Here is a 21,667-nt window from a genome sequence, read left to right on the forward strand (position 1 = left end):
GTCATTTGTTAAGCGTGTGCAACTTCTTGCCAGGGTACGACTTTAGTTTAAAGTATACTCTGAATTGTCAAAACAAACTGTAATTTGTGCTCAGAAGACTGTTCGATACATAGGGTTGGATACATGTCACGCACTTCTTATGCAGGTTTAAGGAAACTATTCAGGAAGCCAAAAATGAATGATAAATGGATGTGAGTAGTGTGCTCTAGATCGTAGCAGTGTGTTTTAGGAAGGACAAAGATTCTGTGGCAGCGATAGTGAGGATCACATCAGACGGCGTGCTGTTGACTGATTTTAAATTACAACCACAGGCTAGACGTAGAGTACATTGCAAACCATTAAGAGCCAGGTGACTTTGAGGCATTAAATGTTTTGTAATGCATGCGTATTCGTGTTGACAACAGGATGTTGTTTCTGCGAACTCTTGCTTCAGTTGCTACTACAATAATAGTCACAACCGCTTTAGAAGATGTGATGGCGTCATTTTCCAGGGTGCACCTTCAGACATATTTGCATTACTTCATTTACTTTCGCTACGTCTCTGCTAACTCTCGCGATCTGTGCCCGCTGGGCAACGTAGAGCGTTAACTGAATGCTTTCCAGGCGGATAAGTAGCCACGCACGTTTAAGTACGCACAATAGATTAACGTCGTTTAGTGTGGCGCGCCCGCCATTGTGGTTGTTAGACTACTGCACGCTGGTTTGGGCGATTGATGGAATGGGATCTAATTTGAAGATAGGATTCACAATGTACTGTTTTTAGAATTATACACGAAGATTTCCCAAGTGAGTTTACCGATCATAGATTCTGACGAGTTTGGTTTCAGAATGTGCAGCAGATGTACGAACCGTCAAAACCTACGATGAGTGAAACTGAAACGAAGATGGGTAGTAGGCGTAATCCACCGAACTACATACCTATATCATTGACGTCGGTTTGCAGTAGGGTTTTGGAGCATATATTGTATTCAAACATTATGAATCACCTCGAAAGGAACGATCTATTGATACGTAATCAGCATGGTTTCAGAAAATATCGTTCTTGTGCAACGCAGCTAGCTCTTTATTCGCACGAAGTAATGGCCGCTATCGACAGGGGATCTCAAGTTGATTCCGTATTTCTAGATTTCCGGAAAGCTTTTGACACCGTTCCTCACAAGCGACTTCTAATCAAGCTGCCGGCCTGTGAGGTATCGTCTCAGTTTTGCGACTGGATTCGTGATTGCCTGTCAGGAAGGTCGCAGTTAGTAGTAATAAGACGGCAAATCATCGAGTAAAATTCAAGGGAAATTACAATGAAATGAACACCCTTAGCTGCTTACAGGCGTTGACATAAGTCAACGGGGACAGATGAAAATGTGTGCCCCGACCGGGACTCGAACCCGGGATTTCCTGCTTACATGGCAGACGCTCTAACCATCTGAGCCGCTGAGGACACAGAGGATAGGGCGACTGCAGAGATTTATCTCTGGCACGCCTCTCGCGAAACCCACATTCTCAACGTATTGTCCCGCACTACATTCGTAGTGCCCCCGCCCATTATACTCATTACTCGCGGCGCGTTGCCGTGTAAGTAGGAGATCCCGGGTTCGAGTCCCGGTCGGGGCACACATTTTCATATGTCCCCGTTGACGTATGTCAACGCCTGTAAGCAGCTAAGGGTGTTCATTTCATTGTAATTTCATTCTAATGAGCTGCTTGGTCACCGATGGTATCTGTTCTTTCGGACATACCATCTTAGTAAATAAAATTGAAGTGGTATCAGGTGTTCCCTAGGGAAGTGTCATGGGACCTCTGCTGTTCCTGATGTATATAAATGACCTGGGTGACAATCTGAGCAGTTCTCTTAGGTTGTTCGCAGATGATGCTGTAATTTACCGTCTAGTAAGGTCATCCGAAGACCAGTATCAGTTGCAAAGCGATTTAGAAAAGATTGCTGTCTGGTGTGGCAGGTGGCAGTTGACGCTAAATAACAAAAAGTGTGATGTGATCCACATGAGTTCCAAAATAAATCCGTTGGAATTAGATCACTCGATAAATAGTACAGTTCTCAAGGCTGCCAATTCAACTAAGTACCTGGGTGTTAAAATTACGAACAACTTCAGTTGGAAAGAACACATAGATAATATTGTGGGGAAGGCGAGCCAAAGGTTGCGTTTCATTGGCAGGACACTTAGAAGATGCAACAAGTCCACTAAAGAGACAGCTTACACTACACTCGTTCGTCCTCTGTTAGAATATTGCTTCGCGGTGTCGGATTCTACCAGGTGGGATTGACGGAGGACATCGAAAGGGTGCAAAAAAGGGCAGTTCGTTTTGTATTATCACGTAATAGGGGAGAGAGTGTGGCAGACGCGAATTGGGATGGAAGTCATTAAAGCAAAGACGTTTTTCGTCGCGGCGAGATCTATTTACGAAACTGCAGTCACCAACTTTCTCTTCCGAATGCGAGAATATTTTGTTGAGCCCAACCTACATAGGTAGGAATGATCATCAAAATAAAATAGGAGAAATGAGAGCTCGAACAGAAAGGTTTAGGTGTTCGTTTTTCCCACTCGCTGTTCGGGACTGGAATGGTAGAGAGATAGTATGATTGTGGTTCGATGAACCCTCTGACAAGCACCTCAATGTGAATGGAAATAGCAGAAAATGATTTAGCAACATTTAGTGTTCCAAAAGATGTTCTTGAGTGGACTTCCGATAGAAACTGACAAGTGGTTTTGGTATGCATAGTAAGACAGACATTGCGAAATCGACATAGACACCCCAGGACTGCGTTACACGGCTTCCATTGTCGTGTCTATTATATTGATTTTTGAAATCATTGCAAGTTTGTATTTTGTTTCAATTATTACAGGAAGCGCAAGGTAGAATTTCATCGATATCAACGTAAGTATCAAAGTGCTCTTGTACACTAGGACTACGACTATGGTGGTCTTCGAGGATTATCTTTACGCGTTACTGTGAAGTTGATATTTGGCTCGAAATGGCTTTATGGCCGCATCTTCTCTCTCGTAGACGACGAAAATCGAAGTGTACTCAGTTAACAATAGCTTCGCATCGAGATGACTGCTCAAGAAAACCACGGCCTATTTCTTCTCCCACCCGTGTTCAATCTGTGCAAATGCTCGGATTGCGGAATAGCTAAGCGGAGTTGAAATTTCTTGCTGTCGGATACAAAAAGGTAAACTGAATATTGTATCCATAAGTGATGGATAAAAAAAACCAAGACTTCCGAATTAAAATTAAGCAAAATAAATCGCAGTCAGACTCAATAATGTCAGATTTACGATTGTCTGTGACTGTAATTATCTATGACATGCTAACAGTGGTTCATTTTTCTAGGTTAGGTGTTTGAATACCGTAAGTCTGTTTGAAATTAGTGAGCGTCTCATCCACCTTCCCTTTTCATTTGCAGCTAGCATCAAAAGACGCGCTTCCTTGACCTCTTCTTCGCGTCTTACGTGAAAGGAAAGCTTTCTCCGGACCGTAACCCACAATACCTTTTTCGGAGACTAGTTTTTCTTTCCTGCTGCGTTCATCGGTTGTCAGTGCGTAACGGAAAAAGGACGTGACCAGCTTTGTCAAGAGGTGTGTTTACGTGGTATCCTCTTGGGCGAAGTGCTTAAGTGCACACGCAACCGTGTACTACACGGCTTGTGTAAATCTCTTTTATTGAAGTTTTATGGGTTCTATTTATAGTAGCAATTACCTTTAACTACTAAGCTAACGACCAGATACGAGTACATGTAATAAATCGTTATACGAAGGATAGTCGAAGCACAAATTTGTTCGTTTTTGAGAAACAGGTAAATAGAACATGAAAACCACAAAGGAATGGTTTTTCTCGATCATTTTGCACGGAATGCTGCGATTTCAGTTGAATAGGTTCACTTGAACCTATTGCTAAAAACCATTATTACAACTTACATTACCGATTTCGGTTCAAGGCCGTCTTTGTATGTCTTGACGCCTGCATTATTTTGCGAAGTACAAGGAATTTACTTTTCGCCCACACCAAATGACGCTTTCAGTGGTGTTTGCTCTGTACCAATGCCGTTAGCTTTCTATCGCTTGAAGTATTTGTGCACACACGTCACCACTGTAACCATCACAGGTTTTTGTATTTAAATAGAAAGCTAAGTTGTGGGCAGTTAATGACAGTGGTTCCAGTTGTTTTAGTTTTAGTTCAATAGGGTCAGTGCGTTCATATTGTCAGTCCTTGTCATACCGACGTGCCAGCTAAAGGAGGTTTTGTTGTTATTTGCTATGTACTTGGATCTCACAACCCTCCACCGACACTCTGTAAATTAGTAATCCATTTATCAGAATACGAGGATTTCATATTATGTACGTGAGTGTCTGTCGATAATTGTAATACATTTACTATTCGAGGTTTCTTCAACGTATGATCTATTTTGCGTTCTGCTCCATATTCCTACATAAGCTCTTCCACAAAAAAATGAATATCATAGAAAGATTCGGCACACACAGAAAGAGACTGACTGGGAAAAGAGTTCATTTGTGGCCAAGGGCGCCCGTACAGTAGTTTGCAAGGAGTGGGGGCTGCATACCAAGGGGTATGGGGCATTTTTAATATTTCGGAAGACGAAGCAATTTGTAAGTAGCCATAAAAAGGTCCATCTCCGACCCTGCTGAAAACCTACATAATACCGACTTTTAAATAAATTTCTTGAAAGAAATTAACTTAAAACACTATTAGAGTTTGGGGGCGGAGGCGTCGGCGGAGGCGGCGGCCGCCGCCGCCCTTGCCCCGGGCATGGACGCCCTTCCTTGCAGCTCAAAATTAGCATAATTTCCTGCCTTGTAATGCTACAGATATATTATTGATGAGTCCGTTGTGGCTGAGATTAGGGGACTAAGTCGATGACGTTAAATTTGTTTGCACACGGCCAGCGCTAGTAACTCTGACCAGAAAAGTAGGTTGACGCAAGACGTGGTATGAGTCTTTCGGGAAACAATAAAAAACGCTTTACTCGTAGCTAGTCATTTTTATTACGTGCTTAGAATGGAATCAGCCAACTCAAAAACCTACTAGAGTTCAAAACTGGGTCGAATCAAGACGCGAGCCTAGACCCTTGCCTTTCTCAGGTAGTTCTCTTAAGCATCATTCGTACTGGAGAGAAACTGTAGACTCTTTTTGCTTCACTTCCTCGTATTACCCTTTCTTCGAGTAATGCTAGTCCAGCAAGGGTTGCAGGAGAACTTCTGTGAAGTTATTTCAGTTGTGTAATACTGGTTGAATGTGTTGAGGCGGATCGTTATTCGTTCCTGGATAGCTCAGTCGGTAAAGGCATTACATGGGAAAGCCGGGATTGTAAGTTTGTGTCACAGTTCGGTACACAGTTTAAGTTTGCCAGGAAGTTTCACAATAGCGTACTCTCCGATGCAACAGACAGCTTCCTTTGTATAACGAAGTTGGTAGAGGTTCGTAAATTTCCTTCTGTAAGTCTGGATTTACGTCTAATCTAATCCATTACGCAATGTCCAGTCACATTACTTTGACAACATGTCAGAAACCTGAATAACTACCTTTTCATCTTGGACAGCTGCGAGGCGTGCAGGAAGTGTGTCATTGTGCTTCTGGAAGGTACTGACAGGAGTTACGCTTACTCCAGTGCCGTGGCCAGCTGCGCTAGGTTTCTCGGTTTAAGGATTCATGGCGCGAACAGTCCGATAACAGATTCTTGGTAGGGGTTAAATCCGGCGAGTCTGAGGGTCAGTGGAGTACGATAAACTCATCCTGGTTCCCTTCGAACCACGCACGCGCACTGCGAGCTGCGACACGTTGCATTGTCCTGCTGGTAGATACCATCGTGCCGAGGATAAACAAACTGCATGTAAGGATGGAAATGGTCCTCAAGGATAGATAGATACTTGTGTTGATACATTGTGCTTCCAGAATGACGAGGTCACCCAGGAAATGCCACGAGAATATTCCCCAGACCATAACGGTTCCTCCTCCGGCCTGAACCCCTCGCTTTCTCGTCGTACACATCAACGGGCAGCTATCTGATGGAACATAAAACGTGATTCATCTGAAGTGGCCGTCTGTCGTCACTCATTGGACGTTCAGCTCAGATAGTGGAGACCAAAGTCCAGCATTCATTGTCGAACAGCAGTCAGTATGGGTGCATGAACAAGGCGCCTGCTGCAGAGGCCCATACGCAGCCACGTTCGCTGAACGGTGGCTGAGAAGACACTGTTGGTAGCCCCTTGGTTCATCTGGATGATCAGTTGCTCAACAGTTGCACGTCTATTCACTCGTACACATCTCCGCAACCGTCGTTTACCCCTGTCATATACGGCTCGTGGTGCCCACAATTGTCTCAGTGCCGGTTTTGGATAGCGCCATTTCGCTATGCACGGTATGCTTCAACCACGGCGGAACGCGAACAGTTTTGGAAATGCTTCCACTCTTGGCGCGAAAGCCAGTGATCAAGCCCTTTTGGACGTCAGATAAGTCGCATCGTTTCCGCGTTACAATGACTGCACTGTTTTCCACGTCCCAATGACTCGTTTTATATGCCCTCCACTGCCAGCGCTGCTACCAGCCGTCTGTGAGAAGTTATTGTCCGTTAACATCGAAAATAGCCGGTGGTTACATTAATGTTATTGAGCCGTTTAGATAAAATTTTGTCATTGTACATCTGGACTATGGCAATAACCAAATAGGGCAATAAACTATTACATCTGTTTCTAATAATGATTAGCAAATTATTTTGTTGTATTAGATAATTTGTTAACATTATGAAGGTTCACATTTACGAAAAAGTTTGCTGTTTTGTTTAGTGTACCGGTTTACGCTCTCGCCGGAAACCCCAAAAGTAACTTTCAACTGTGTTTCATTTGTAACATATGCGCATTGTACTCCACGTTATAGCTTTTAGCTACGTGGTTTCACCGTCTCAAAGAATAAATAGTCACGCTTTCACCTTCATAAGACAGTCACTGACTCGAGTGACAATGACTGAAATGTTCTCAGCTAAAACATCTGAAAAAGATGTGTTGTGTTGTCGGATGCACGCTCGAAAAATGAATAATTCGAACTTCAGTACTTCATGACGCATACTACATACAGTTTCCACCATATGTTTCTTAAATGACAATGTCATAGCAGTATACATAGTAATCGCATACGACTGTCCCTTTCTCAACGTGAAAGAGAAGTATCAGGTTTTGCCTCTGGCTACATGAGAGATTTACGAGAGCACTGCCTATTCCCACCGCCGCTCTCCTTCATTTCCCAACTTTTGGACCTTCCCCCACACGACAAATGCGATTACTATAGCAAAACTCGGCAGTGGACTATGGGCAAACCGTCGCGGTACAAGTATAGTGTCTCTGGCTTTATCGGCATACGAGTATATTGGCACCGACTAGGGAGACTTTCCACCCTGAAATCAGGAAATCGCTCGCGTATCTGTTACGCCCAGTGTGCAGCATCGCAGAAAACGTAGTTCTCACACCAAGCGAGGTGAGGCAATGATTGATCCTGTAGGGGAGGAGCGGGGTTCAAATTACCGTCCAACCATCCAGATTAAGATTTTCTGTGACTTCTATCAATCAGTCGAGGCGAATACTGTGTTGACTCCTCCAACAAGATCGCTGTCACTTTACTTCTCCATCCTTGACCAACCGAACATGTGCTACTTTTCTTCTTTCTTGCTATCGTTCATCTTCGACTTCGTTATTATTGCTACTCTTCGACGGATGAAACAGATTGGCGACCGAGCCCGTGTGGAATCTCGGTACCATGTTGCTCAGTATTACGCATATTGAAATTGATTTAGCCCTGTCGCAGGTAAGAGCTTTATGTCCGCACTCCTGACTCAGCAATTACAATGATCATGAGCTGTATACTGCATTTGATTTCCATGCAGTCGCCGGCAAACATGAGTGTTTTCTTCCAACAGAATAGTTGTGGAATGTTGTGCAGAGCAGCGGCCAATAGAATGGAGAAAGCTGGCTTTTACGAAACGCAGGACGCTCCTCCCTCGCAGGTGGATGGAGCGGCTGAGACCCAGATCTGGCAGTCACTCGGCCGCGGTCTCCCAATGCAAATGAGGCGCTCCGGCCCGATCACATGACCCACCTTACCGAATGACAGGAACCGGTTGCGGTCTCATTGCTACCCGATACCAGCGCTGCTCATTGGGCGCAGCACACGCGCTTTTCGTCCACTTACCTTTGTAATGCTCACGACTCTGCCGTCCTGCACGCAGTAATACAGTCTCGGCTGAAAGTGACTAGAGACTTTTCGCACTGCCAAAATGAAATACTTCATTTGTGTGGCTTTAACGTCCTTAGTTCCTTCACAATTGTTAAAGGCTTTCCAAAACCGTCTTTGCAGTTACAAAAAAAATAAATAAATAAATAAATAAATAAATAAAAATAAAAAAAATAAAAAATGCACTTTTATTTTACTACACGTATTTTGATTTATTCATTTCAAACGTCGCTGGTAGCATGTGTGTCTAATTTTCGTTTACATCTGGAAGTGTCCTTTGCATGTAAATTTTCCAGGTATTCCTACTTTTGGCACTGATCTTCGTCGTCTGTATGCACACATTTGTCTGTAGACATCCTTTTAGCCAGGGGAACGTAACGAAACATTAGTTGTTCAATATTTTGTCGTGTTTCACACCAAAGAAAGCGTAGTGCTGCAAGCCAAAGTGAAATCAGGTCAAAACGTCTGTGCCAAACGCAGGAATGCCTGAAAAAATACACGCAGAGGACACTTCAATGTGTAAGGGTAGATCAAAAATGCTTACACTGACGACGTTTTAAATTAATAAAACGTAACGCGCGTAGTAATATAAATACCCTTTTTAGTAGCTACAAAGACGGATTTGAAATATCTTCAATAACCAAAATGAACTCTTACATCTACGCACCTATGATGACCGAAGTAATTTTAAACAATTATTTACTTGTTTCAAATGACCATTTGCTGTAGTTTTTAAATGAAAATAGTAAAACATTTTCTACTGCTTTTTATTCCAGACAACCTTAAGGATGTTACTTTTATACATGAGGTCAAATACATTCAGGGTTCTCTATCCCGCATTAAATATGAAATTACTAATGAAATGTTATTGTCATCAGGAAACAGGGTATACGTGACACTACTTGTAACTTCAGAAACTTATTTAAGTAACCACGCTTTTGGAAGTTGATTTCAAATTCTTGTCTGCTATCCTCATCTATACTTGTCGTGGTTCTTTTGGGAAGGCTAATCATTTGAAACTTGCACGCAGATTAAAACTGTGTACCGGACTGGGACTTGAATCGGGAGACTCGCGTTTCGAGTGTAATGCTCTTACCGTCTAAGCTCTTCAGGCACGACTCACGACGTGCCATCACATCTTCACTTCTGCCACTACCTCTCTGCTGCGTTCCAAACTTCACAGAAGCTCCCGTGCGTACGATGTAGCGTAGCATTCCTGGCAAAAAAAAAGAGACCATTGCTCGCTAAGGTCAAAGTTCCTGGTTCGAGTCCTGGCCTAGTACGCAGTTTTAATCTGCCATAAAGTTTCAAAACAGCGTACGCTCAGCTGCAAAATGAAATATTCATTCTGGGAGTAACTGATTTATTACTGCATTTGACAGTAACTTGGGAAGTCATCTCGCAATTTCCTGGTGCGATGAGTACGCTTCACGTCCCTGGAAATCCATTTTACACTGTTTAAGTTATTTTGAGGCCTGATTAACCAGAACTAACTACACCTCCTTAGACTGAAGTTTACTCTTGCAAATTATCTCCAAAGCATAAAACTAAACGAATTATTAACAATAACAGATTTCTTGTTGCATAAACTCTTTATCTGGGAATTTCAAGATTGTCAGTTGATCCAGTTTTACAAAGTGAGAAGTTATGTTTTGAACACACACACTATAAAATAATACATTGCACAGTATACGAGTAATTACATTAAGAGCATTCCAATACGCCACTTGTTGATGATTTCCTTTATAACTGATTTGGAACAGTACTTCCATTCACCTTAGTTATTTCGAAAACACGTTCTGTACTTCATATTGTTAGTATATATCGAAAGTTTTGATGAAGACGAGATACACACACAGATTCGAATATCTGTTTTGACATGACCATCTTAGAACCCCTCTGAATCCTATAACAGAGCATGGGAGGATAAAAATGACCCCCCCCCCCCCCCAAATTGCTTTAGTGAAATTTTTGTTCTACCGTAAGAATTTTTTAGACGGTATATAGTTGGGACTGGAATGGCCTGAAAGTAAAGCTTTACATTGCATATAATTAGGTTCTACAGTTTTGCGAATGCTGATGGGTAAATATTTGTTTTGCTTTCCATTGTGTTTACGAATCTTTCCTGCGTATGTATAAGAACAGCTTCCCATGATAAGGGTTTTTCTTCGCTTCGTATTTATCGTGTTTGTATCAGTGTTCCATCTGCAACTTGAAAACCAGGTATTAAATAAGCGATAAAAGGCGCCTATTTTATGACAGTTGTGTTGAATCTCTCTGAGGAATGTGAAATAATACTTCGAAACTCACGATCAAGGCTGTTGTCACGCGACTACTTTAAGTGCTACCACTAGTCATGATGTACATGTTCTTCCTTCAGCACTTAGATAACTTTAAATTACTCTGATGGTTTCATTAAACATACTTCAAACTACGTCTACATGGCTAAGACGCAAATTCCACTTAACGCCTAATAGTGCATTCATCGCACACCCCTACACAATAATTCTGGTATTCCAGTCGCGAACAGCGCTCCGAAAAAACGAACACCTATGTCTTTCCGTGCGAGCTCTGATTTCCCTTCCTTTGTTATGATGATCGTCTCTCCTATGTAGGTCAGCGTCAACAAAATATTTTCGCATTCGGAGGAGACAGTTTGTGATTGAAATTTCGTGACAAGAACCCGCCAGAAACGGCTGTGTTTTAATGATGTCCATCCCAATCATTTATCACATCCATGACACTCTCTCCCAAATTTCGTGATAATACGAAACGAACTGCCCTTCTTTGAACTTTCTCGATGTACTCCGTTAATCCTATCTGATAGTAGTACAGGCGCCCTCTCTAGCAGATCTGTTGCATCCTCTGAGCGTTCCGGCAATTAAATGGAATCTTTGGTTCGCCTTCCCCACAACATTTTCTGTGTGTCCTTTCTGTTTAATTTGTTCGTAATTGTAATTCCTAGGTATTCAGGTGAATTTACGGCCTTTAGATTTGACTGATTTATCGTGTAACCGAAGTTTAACGGTTTCCTTTTAGCACTCATGTGGATGACCTAACACTTTCCGTTATGTAGACTCAATTGCCAATTTTCGTACCAAACAAATATGGTTCATGGTGTGGGTTCCTGTAGTCATGTCCTAGTTCCTGAACCACGGGCAACGTATGAGTGGCCAAGTAAGTGGTCCCGACAGTCGGGATACCAGTTACTTTGGAATAAGGCTGGGCATCTCGGACATATTCTGAGTCGTGGCCACCTTTGTGCTCATACGGCAAAGACTACCAAATCCACCGGTTAGTCCCTCAGCCGTTAGGGGTAAAACCCAATGGGACTCGGGGCAAGTAAGGCTAGCAACCTGCTTCCCTGGTACTTTAAATATGATGCTGGCAACAATCAGAGCAAAATGCCTCGGACCTTTGGAGGTGACGGAGTCCCACCTCTAAGTGACAAACCAGGGACTCCTAAGATACGACTTGGCAAACAAATGGTAATGAGATGGGGAGCTATTAATATCAATGGGGGCTACTCTGGGAAGAAGGTAGAGCTGGCAGAGGCTGCAAGTAAGATGGGGCTGGACGTTTTAGCTGTTAGTGACATTCGGGTAAGGGGGTGAGAAAGAAGAGGTAGTGGGAGAATACAAGGTCTACCTGTCAGGAGTCAAAGCAGGAATAGCACAATGGGGGGTAGGGCTTTACATCAGGAAAGAAATGGAACCCAGCGTAGTTGCAATAAGGTACGTAAACGAACGACTGATGTGGATAGATTTGACAGTGTCTAGCAAGAAAATTAGGATTGTGTCAGTATATTCGCATTGTGAAGGGACAGATCAAGATAAGATGGATAGTTTTTATGAGGCACTCAGTGATGTAATTGTTAGAGTAAAGGACAAGGACAGTGTTCTGGTCATGGGTGATTTTAACGCCAGGATTGGAAATCGAACAGAAGGGTATGAAAAGGTTATGGGTAAATTTGGAGAGGATATGGAGGCCAACAGGAACGGGAAACAACTCTTGGATTTCTGTGCCAGTATGGGCTTAGTAATCACAAACTCCTTTTTTAAACATAAGAACATTCACCGGTATACTTGGGAAGGCAGGGGAACCAGATCTGTCATTGACTATATAGTAACAGATCAGGAATTCAGGAAGGCTGTGAGGGACACACGTGTATTCAGGGGATTCTTTGATGACACTGATCATTATTTAATCTGCAGTGAAATTGGGATTGTGAGGCCGAAAGTGCAGGAGGTCAGGTCCATATGTAGGAGGATAAGAGTGGAGAAACTTCAGGATAAGGAAATCAGGCACAAGTACATAACAGCGATCTCAGAAAGGTACCAGTTAGTTGAATGTAGTCAATTACAGTCATTGGAAAAGGAATGGACAAGGTACAGGGACACAGTACTAGAAGTGGCTAAAGAATGTCTTGGAACAGTAGTGTGTAAAAGTAGGATGAGGCAAACAGCTTGGTGGAATTACACAGTCAAGACAGCCTGTAAAAGGAAAAAGAAGGCGTATCAAAAATGGCTACATACCAGAACCCAGGTAGACAGAGAAAGTTATGTTGAAGAAAGAAACAAAGCCAAACAGATAATTGCAGCATCCAAGAAGAAATCGTGGGAAGACTTTGGGAACAGGTTGGAGACTATGGGTCAAGCTGCTGGAAAACCATTCTGGAGTGTAATTAGCAGTCTTCGAAAGGGAGGTAAGAAGGAAATGACAAGTATTTTGGACAGGTCAGGAAAACTGCTGGTGAATGCTGTGGATGCCTTGGGCAGATGGAAGGAATATTTTGATGAGTTGCTCAATGTAGGTGAAAATGCGATCAGTAATATTTCAGATTTCGAGGTAGAATGGGATAGGAATGATGATGGAAATAGGATCACATTTGAGGAAGTGGAAAAAATGGTCAATAGATTGCAGTGCAATAAAGCGGCTGGGGTGGATGAAATTAAGTCGGAACTCATCAAATACAGTGGAATGTCAGGTCTTAAATGGCTACACAGGATAATTGAAATGGCCTGGGAGTCGGGACGGGTTCCATCAGACTGGACAAAAGCAGTAATCACACCAATCTTTAAACATGGAAACAGAAAAGATTGTAACAACTACAGAGGTATCTCTTTAATCAGCGTTGTGGGTAAAATCTTCTCAGGTATTGTTGAAAGGAAAGTGCGAGTATTAGTTGAGGACCAATTGGATGAAAATCAGTGTGGGTTTAGGCCTCTTAGAGGTTGTCAGGACCAGATCTTTAGCTTACGGCAAATAATGGAGAAGTGTTATGAGTGGAACAGGGAATTGTATCTATGCTTTATAGATCTAGAAAAGGCATATGACCGGGTTCCTAGGAGGAAGTTATTCTCTGTTCTACAAGATTATGGAATAGGAGGCAAACTTTTGCAAGCAATTAAAGGTCTTTACATGGATAGTCAGGCAGCAGTTAGAGTTGACGGTAAATTGAGTTCATGGTTCAGAGTAGTTTCAGGGGTAAGACAAGGCTGCAACCTGTCTCCACTGTTGTTCATATTATTTATGGATCATATGTTGAAAACAATAGACTGGCTGGGTGAGATTAAGATATGTGAACACAAAAAAGCAGTCTTGCATATGCGGATGACTTAGTTGTGATGGCAGATTCGATTGAAAGTTTGCAAAGTAATATTTCAGAGCTAGATCAGAAATGTAAGGACTATGGTATGAAGATTAGCATCTCCAAAACGAAAGTAATGTCAGTGGGAAAGAAATATAAACGGATTGAGTGCCAAATAGGAGGAACAAAGTTAGAACAGGTGGACGGTTTCACGTACTTAGGATGCATATTCTCACAGGATGGCAACATAGTGAAAGAACTGGAAGCGAGGTGTAGCAAAGCTAATGAAGTGAGCGCTCAGCTACGATCTACTCTCTTCTGCAAGAAGGAAGTCAGTACCAAGACTAAGCTATCTGTGCACCGTTCAATCTTTCGACCAACTTTGTTGTATGGGAGCGAAACCTGGGTGGATTCAGGTTACCTTATCAACAAGGTTGAGGTTACGGATATGAAAGTAGCTAGGATGATTGCAGGTACTAGTAGATGGGAACAATGGCAGGAGGGTGTTCACAATGAGGAAATCAAAGAAAAACTGTAAATGAACTCAGTCAGGGCGAACAGGCTTAGATGGTGGGGTCATGTTACACGCATGGGAGAAGCAAGGTTACCCAAGAGACTCATGGATTCAGCAGTAGAGGGTAGGAGGAGTCGGGGCAGACCGAGGAGAAGATACCTGGATTCGGTTAAGAATGATTTTGAAGTAATAGGTTTAACATCAGTAGAGGCACCAATGTTAGCACTGAATAGGGGATCATGGAGGAACTGTATAAGGGGGGCTATGCTCCAGACTGAACGCTGAAAGGCATAATCAGTCTTAAATGATGATGATGATGATGATGATGATGATGATGATGAACAAATATCTTACCTGAACCGTTTTGCAATTGGTTTTGATCTTCTGATGACTTTACTAGACAATAAACAACAGGATCATTTGCAAACAACGTACGACGGCTGCTCAGATTGTCTCCTGAATCTTTTATATAAATACGGAACAGCAGAGCGCCTGTAACACTACCTTGGGGAACGCCAGAAATCACTTCTGTTTTACTCGATGACTTTCCGTCAATTACTACGAACTGTAGCCTCACTGACAGGGAATCACTAATCCGGTCGCATAACTGACACGATATTCCAAGAGCAACTGATTTCAAGCTGCTTGTGAGGTACGGTGTCAAAAGCCTTCTGGAAATCTAGAAATACGGAGTCAATTTGAAATCCCATGTCGATAGCACTCAACACTTCATGTGAGTAAAGAGCTAGTTGTGTTTCACAAGAACGATGTTTTCTACGTCCGTGTTGACTGTGTGTCAGTAGACCTTTTCTTTCCGGTAATTCATAACGTTCGAACTCAGTCAATGTTCCAAAATTCTGCTGCATATCGACGTTAATGATATGGGCCTGTAATTTAGTGGATTACCCCTACTACCTTTCTTGAATATCTGTGTGATCTGTGTAACTTTCCAGTCTTTGCGTACGGTTCTTTCGTCTAGCGAGCGTTTGTATATGATGGTTAAGTATGGTGCTATTGCATTAACATACCCTGAAGGGAACTCAATTCGTATACTGTCTGGACCTGAAGACTTGCATTTATTAAGTGATTTAAGATGCTTCACTACTCCGAGGATACCTGCATCAAAGTTACTCATGTTGGCAGCTAGTCTTGATTCGAATTCTGGAATATTTACTTCGTCTTCTACAACAACCCTATGTTCACTAAGCCCTGTGCGTTTACTATTGAAGTGAGCTCATGAACGAACTGCTAGTTATAATTTTCAGAGAATGCGTTTAGCACAATTTCGGATTGTGTTTTATGCTTAACTCCGGACTTTATATATATTTTCGCCAACATATTGAAGGTAAATTGAAGTCACTTCCGACTATAATTGTGCGAGTCGATACGTGTTTTGAAATTAAAGTTTTCTTCGAACCTTTCAGCAATTGCATCATTTGAGTTGGGAGATCAGTAAAAGGATCCAATTATTATTTTATTGTGGTTGCGAAGAATGAACTCTACCCTCACGAACTATCTACTTCAATTTCGCTACAAAATAAACTACTTCTAACAGCAACAAATACACCACTGCGAACTATATTTAGCCTATCCTTTTAAGAATTTGAGCATCAGTGCTTTCTAATAGCACTTGGAGCTCTGGTACTTCCGCATCACAGATAGGAAAATTTACAACTCACTTCACAGTGTATTCCTGCGTTTCCTTGATTTATTTTTAACTGATTAATGCCGAGTGTTGCGAAGTCGCATCATACGAATGCTGTGCTAATAATTGGAAGGTTAACTGTTTTTGAATACCAGTGCCGGTAGGGTCCTGATTTTATATGAAGCTACCAACGGTTCTACACGTGCTGCATTCTCCTGAGTGTTTGGGGTACCTCTAAAGCGCATTTTTTTATCTTTCATCTAGAAATTTATTCAGATTTTAAGGGGTTAAAGAAAAGCAGCATTTGTGCTTCAGATCCTCCGCGAATTTTTTTCTAGCATGATTAGCACGATACGTTTTCGCATAATAACGAAGAGTTTAGTCACAGTGACGTCTGTTTTATATTCGTGATATAACTGTACATTATTGTTCGCACTGAAAAGGCCCATCGTATTCATTTGTTAAATATTTTTTCAGTTGTGAAAATACTTCCACAAGGACGCTACTTTCTGAAAAACTGTAGATTTGTTTAGGACTCAATGTAGCACCATAATTTGTTGTAATTTTGTAAAATGCTGTTTTGCTGCGCACAGCGTAGATAGGAGTGTTCTGTAGCCCCAAAGCAGTTGTTGCCAAGCTGTGTCACGAAATCTTTGGGTTCTTCTAAAAGATGGCAATGATTCCTTGGAAAAATATTATAAATTAATTTCAAGAAGTGTTGCATTTATAATTGATTTTTCGCTTTGGTCATTTGGTCATCAATAACCGTATGGAGGGAAACTAATTATTCGTGATAGCACTGTATCCCTCGAGTCGGTGTATCATTGTTTCCTGTGCAAACAAAAGGTTACAACAGAGAATTTTTACAGCAGCGAGGTTTTAGAATTAGTTCGCAGCTAATTGCAATAGCTGTAATAACTGTAAGTTCCAACCACGGGTAGACCGAGCGAGGTGGCGCAGTGGTTACACACTGGACTCGCATTCGGAAGGACGACGGTTCAATCCCGCGTCCGGCCATCCTGATTTAGGTTTTCCGTGATTTCCCTAAATCACTCCAGGCAAATGCCGGGATGGTTCCTCTGAAAGGGCACGGCCGACTTTCTTCCCCATCCTTCCCTAATCCGATGAGACCGATGACCACGCTGTCTGGTCTCCTTCCCCAAACAAACCAACCATCCAACCAATCCAACCACGGGTAGTTATCCACAGTGTCGGGTGACACCGTAATGGAACATACTGGCAGCGGAATGCTAACAGTAAGCGACACGGTCCCTATTTGGAGAAGCAGAGAATGTGAAACTGTTAGCTGAAGCGTGTCCACAAATCTCAGTCGGAAGAGTACTGTCCATGAAAGCTAGCTGTCCGGTTCGAGTCTCGATCAGGTACGCGATTTCATCTTAACCACAAAAAATTCTGAATACGCTGAATACTTAGTTGAATAGAGAGGCATTTTATCCTACATGAAATACTGCCAGTCCCTCTGTTATTCTTCCTCTGCATCTGCTGCACCTACTACCTAGATGAATTAGATGGTAAACTCCCTCTGCAGTTAATTGTGGGGTCCTTACTGAGAAGTTATGACCTGTCCTGTTCTTACGTTTTGGTGCATCACAAAACTTTGCTGTTGTATTTCAGCTTTTAGACCTTTAACGATCAATTTTATTAATGGCTAATAAGTAATTCCGCGTGAAATCAAATATAACCGAAGCTTCTTGTTTTAAATAGTCATTAGATAATAATAAGTTCTTGTAATTACATTTGCAGACTTTATAACCTCATAACTGAAATTCGTCGGCACTGTTCATAGCTCTTCTTAAAATATGAATGTGGATAGTTGTTTTCATCTAATTTGTTTACTCTTTATTTTCTCTCTATGACTCCAGTGTACTGGACAAGTTTCCGCATTTTGCACTGTTTTAACGTTGATTGTGTGTGGAGGACAACACGCGTCAGTTGCGTTTCACATGTTTCGTGCAAACACCTTTTGATCTTTTACAGCGTGAAATTTTTACTCTACGTAGCTCCGCCTATTAAGTATTCTGCGTTTACTTGTCACACTGCTGCTTTGTTTAGAATATCTGGTGAACGTTTGTAGGTACTGCACTGTTTACTGTCTGGATAGTTTACCCTGCCGACATAAAGGCTAGAAAATTGTAAATTATTATTTTTGCTTCAGTCATACAAGACATCTCTCTCCTGTTTGTTTTATTTTTCACGTTCCTCCAATATTATTTCAACATCATTTCATGACGTTCTGTTTTTCTTTCATCCAGCAGTTTCAGTCCTTTTGTTACTCCTTTTAGTTTGCAATCGCAGTTCTCACACTTCCGTCGAGTTCTCGTTCCTGCTGTTTCGTTGTTTGTACTATATGGCTCCAGGTCTTTTTTTGATACTCTCAATACCAACTTGTCAGTTTCTTTACGCAGAACTACTTACAGATGTCTTTCCGTATCCAACTGTCGTCTGCTTTTGGATTACAATTTTATATAATTTATTGGCTTCAGGCTAGTCAAGCCTGGCAGGCATCAGCTCAATGTTGCCATCCATGGGGAGACACTACTCACGCCTACTGTAGTGTCTTCGTCTTTTCAGTGTTTACTCTAGTACTGCTTCTGTCCATCTCACGTCATATTTTCACACAATATGTTCTGTCCATTTCCATTTTAGAGCCTTTACCCTTTCCCAAATATCCTGAACTCCTTTGTCTTCACTTCTTTCCCGATCTTCCTTAGTGAAACTTGGGAGCTACCTTTCCACAGTACTGTGTGCTTTTTCAAGTTCTCTTCTGAAAATCTTGTTTAAAATCCAAGATTCACAGCTATATGATAGTCCGGGAAGAACACACAAATCGAAAATAACCATTTTTATGTTGGTTTGCGAATGTTTCGATGGAAAATTTCAAGCTTTTGGTCGCCTTCGATGTTCCTTCCTGTCCCAGGTAAACATAAAATTAACATTTTTAGACAGTTGTTCAGTATTATTTATCTTACAGTTTCCCACTTGTTGAGCATCATATTTGTTTTGGAGAGATTTTTCTTGAGGCTTGCTTTTTCGCTTCTATGTGATAAATCGTTCATAGAGGATTGAAACTCTTACCACACTTTTGACAAGGACTACCCACGTCTTTAAAGTTAGTGAGTTTTCCAGTTTATTCAAATTTCCCATTATTTCTGAATAATTTTGGACATAACTGTCTCAAGTACTGCTATAAATAGTTCGATTGGTACAGGGTCACACAGCTGTACTCTTCCATCGTGTGGTTTCTTCTGCTTACAGTATCCATCGAGATGTGATAGATGTTACATAATATGTTTATGCATCTGCTTTCCACACCTTATCCGGTCAGTGCTTGTATGTTTATGTACACTATGTGATAATAAATATCTGGACACCCTAAAAACATACGTTTTTCATATTAGGTGCATTGTACTGCCACATACTGCCAGGTACTCCATATCAGCGACCTCAGTAGTCATTAGACATCGTGAGAGAGCAGAATGGGGCGCTCTGCGGAATTCACGGATTTCGAACGTGGTCAGGTGATTGGGTGTCACTTGTGTCATACGTCTGTACGCGAGATTTCCACGCACCTGAACATCTCCAGGTGCACTGTTTCCGATGTGATAGTAAAGTGGAAACGTGAAGGGACACATACAGCTCAAAAGCGTACAGGCCGATGTTGTCTGTTGACTGACAGAGACCGCAGACAGTTGAGGAGGGTCGTAATGTGTAATAGGCACACATTTGTCCAGACCATCATAAATTCCAAACTGCATCAGGATCCACTGCAAGTACCATGACAGTTAGGCGGGAGGTGAGAAAACTTGGATTTCATTGTCGAGCGGCTGCTCATAAGCGACACATCACCCCCAATAAATGCCGAACGACGCCTCGCTTGGCTTAAGGAGCGTAAGTAAACATGGGACGATGTAACAGTGGAAAAACTTTGTGTGGAGTGACGAAGCACGGTACACGATCCGATGGCAGAGTGGGTATGGCGAATGTCCGGTGAACGACATCTGCCAGCGTGTGTAGTGCCAACAGTAAAATTCGGAGGCAGTGGTGTTATAGTGTGGTCGTATTTTTCATGGAGGGGGCTTGCACCCGTTGTTGTTTTGCGTGACACTATCACAGCACAGACCTGCACTGATGTTGTAAGCACCTTCTTGCTTCCCACTGTTGAAGAGCATTTCGTGGATGGTGATTGCATTTTTCAGCACGATCGAGCACCTGTTCACAATACATGGCCTGTGGTGGAGTGGTCTCACGACAATAACTTCCCTGTGATGGACTGGCCTGCACAGAGTCCTGATCTAAATCCTGTAGAATACCTTTGGGATGTTTTGGAACGCCGACTTCGTGCCAGGCTTCACCGACCGACGTCGATACCTCCCTTCAGTGTAGCACTCCGTGAAGAATGGGCTGCCAGTCCCCAAGAAACCTTCCAGCACCTGATTGAACGTATGCCTGCGAGAGTGGAAGCTGTCATCAAGGCTAGGAGTGGGCCAACATCATACTGAGTTCCAGCATTGCCGATGGAGGGCGCCACGAACTTGTAAGTCACTTTCAGTCAGGTGTCCGGATACCTTTGATCACATAGTGTATTTTCCCTCCATTTCTTTAATTTATGTTACAATAATTAGGCGAGACATATGTTGGAGGAAGTAATGTGTTTTTGATTCATTTTGGAACGTGGGCTCTCTCAGTTTTGTGAGTAAGGATCGGTGCGATGCACATCATTTCTTTTTCTTCTTCACTGCTCTCTCTCTCTCTCTCTCTCTCTCTCTCGGTCTCTGTCTCTTTCTCTTTATCCGCTGTTAATCCAACTTGATAAGGATCTGCAACCTGCAAACAATTCCCAGGAGTTGTTCAAACGAGGATTTTGTAAGAGTGAGTGCATTACAGTTCCGTAGGATTCTTACCAAAGCTATGCCTTCCTTTAAAGTAGATATTTGTGGTCGTTGTCATTTAAACTGCTTGTGGCAGATACTCTCAGGAACCGGACAGTTGTAAATGATTTCAGTGAATGATCGCCGATCTCGTAGTCAAACGATATTTTGATCTTTTCATCATTTTAATCGAATTGAGTTACATTTATTTACGTTGAGGGTGGGCTGCCAAGACATGGATAATTTGGAAGTCTCTAAGTGTTTCGTAATGATTTACTAACAATATCATCTCCCTGTAGGCAGCTGGTCTGCAAACAGTTTCATTTATTGGTGCAAAATTAATACTATTTGTTGTGTCTAGGAAACCTGCCCACTCGGTTCGCTAGACAAACAATCAAACAACTCGTATTAATGAGTTTTATTACAATAATAAAATTACAATAATTAACTTTGGGAATTACACAGATTTGTCGCTAGCAATGGGCGACACACGATATAATCAGTCTTTGCAGTGACTGCTGATCTCTAACTGACGAAAGTCTGTCCTGAACTGCTATCGAAGAGCCTAACGTTGACGATGCTACCGAAGTCGCTAATCTTGAAGCTGCTAGTGAAGTGGGCCGCACCAGTCGGGCGCCGCACTTGTTTCCTCTTCACATACTGGCCGCTGCTGTGTCGTTGTCGTCCTGGAAGTGAGGTCGGTCAGTCTCCGATTGGCTGACTTCTTCTCACAACCTTCTCTTCCCTGTCGTTCCCGACTGGCGTACTGCCGCTTGAC

General features: G+C 42.3%; 1 protein-coding gene across 1 annotated transcript in view; it reads left to right on the top strand.

Moving 5' to 3' along the window:
- LOC126470344 (uncharacterized) overlaps window positions 1-21,667 on the top strand; it is a 913,419-nt gene that overhangs the window by 278,039 nt on the left and 613,713 nt on the right. The window lies entirely within an intron of this gene.

This window comes from Schistocerca serialis, chromosome 3, assembly GCF_023864345.2.
Source record: "Schistocerca serialis cubense isolate TAMUIC-IGC-003099 chromosome 3, iqSchSeri2.2, whole genome shotgun sequence".
NCBI lineage: Eukaryota > Metazoa > Arthropoda > Insecta > Orthoptera > Acrididae > Schistocerca > Schistocerca serialis.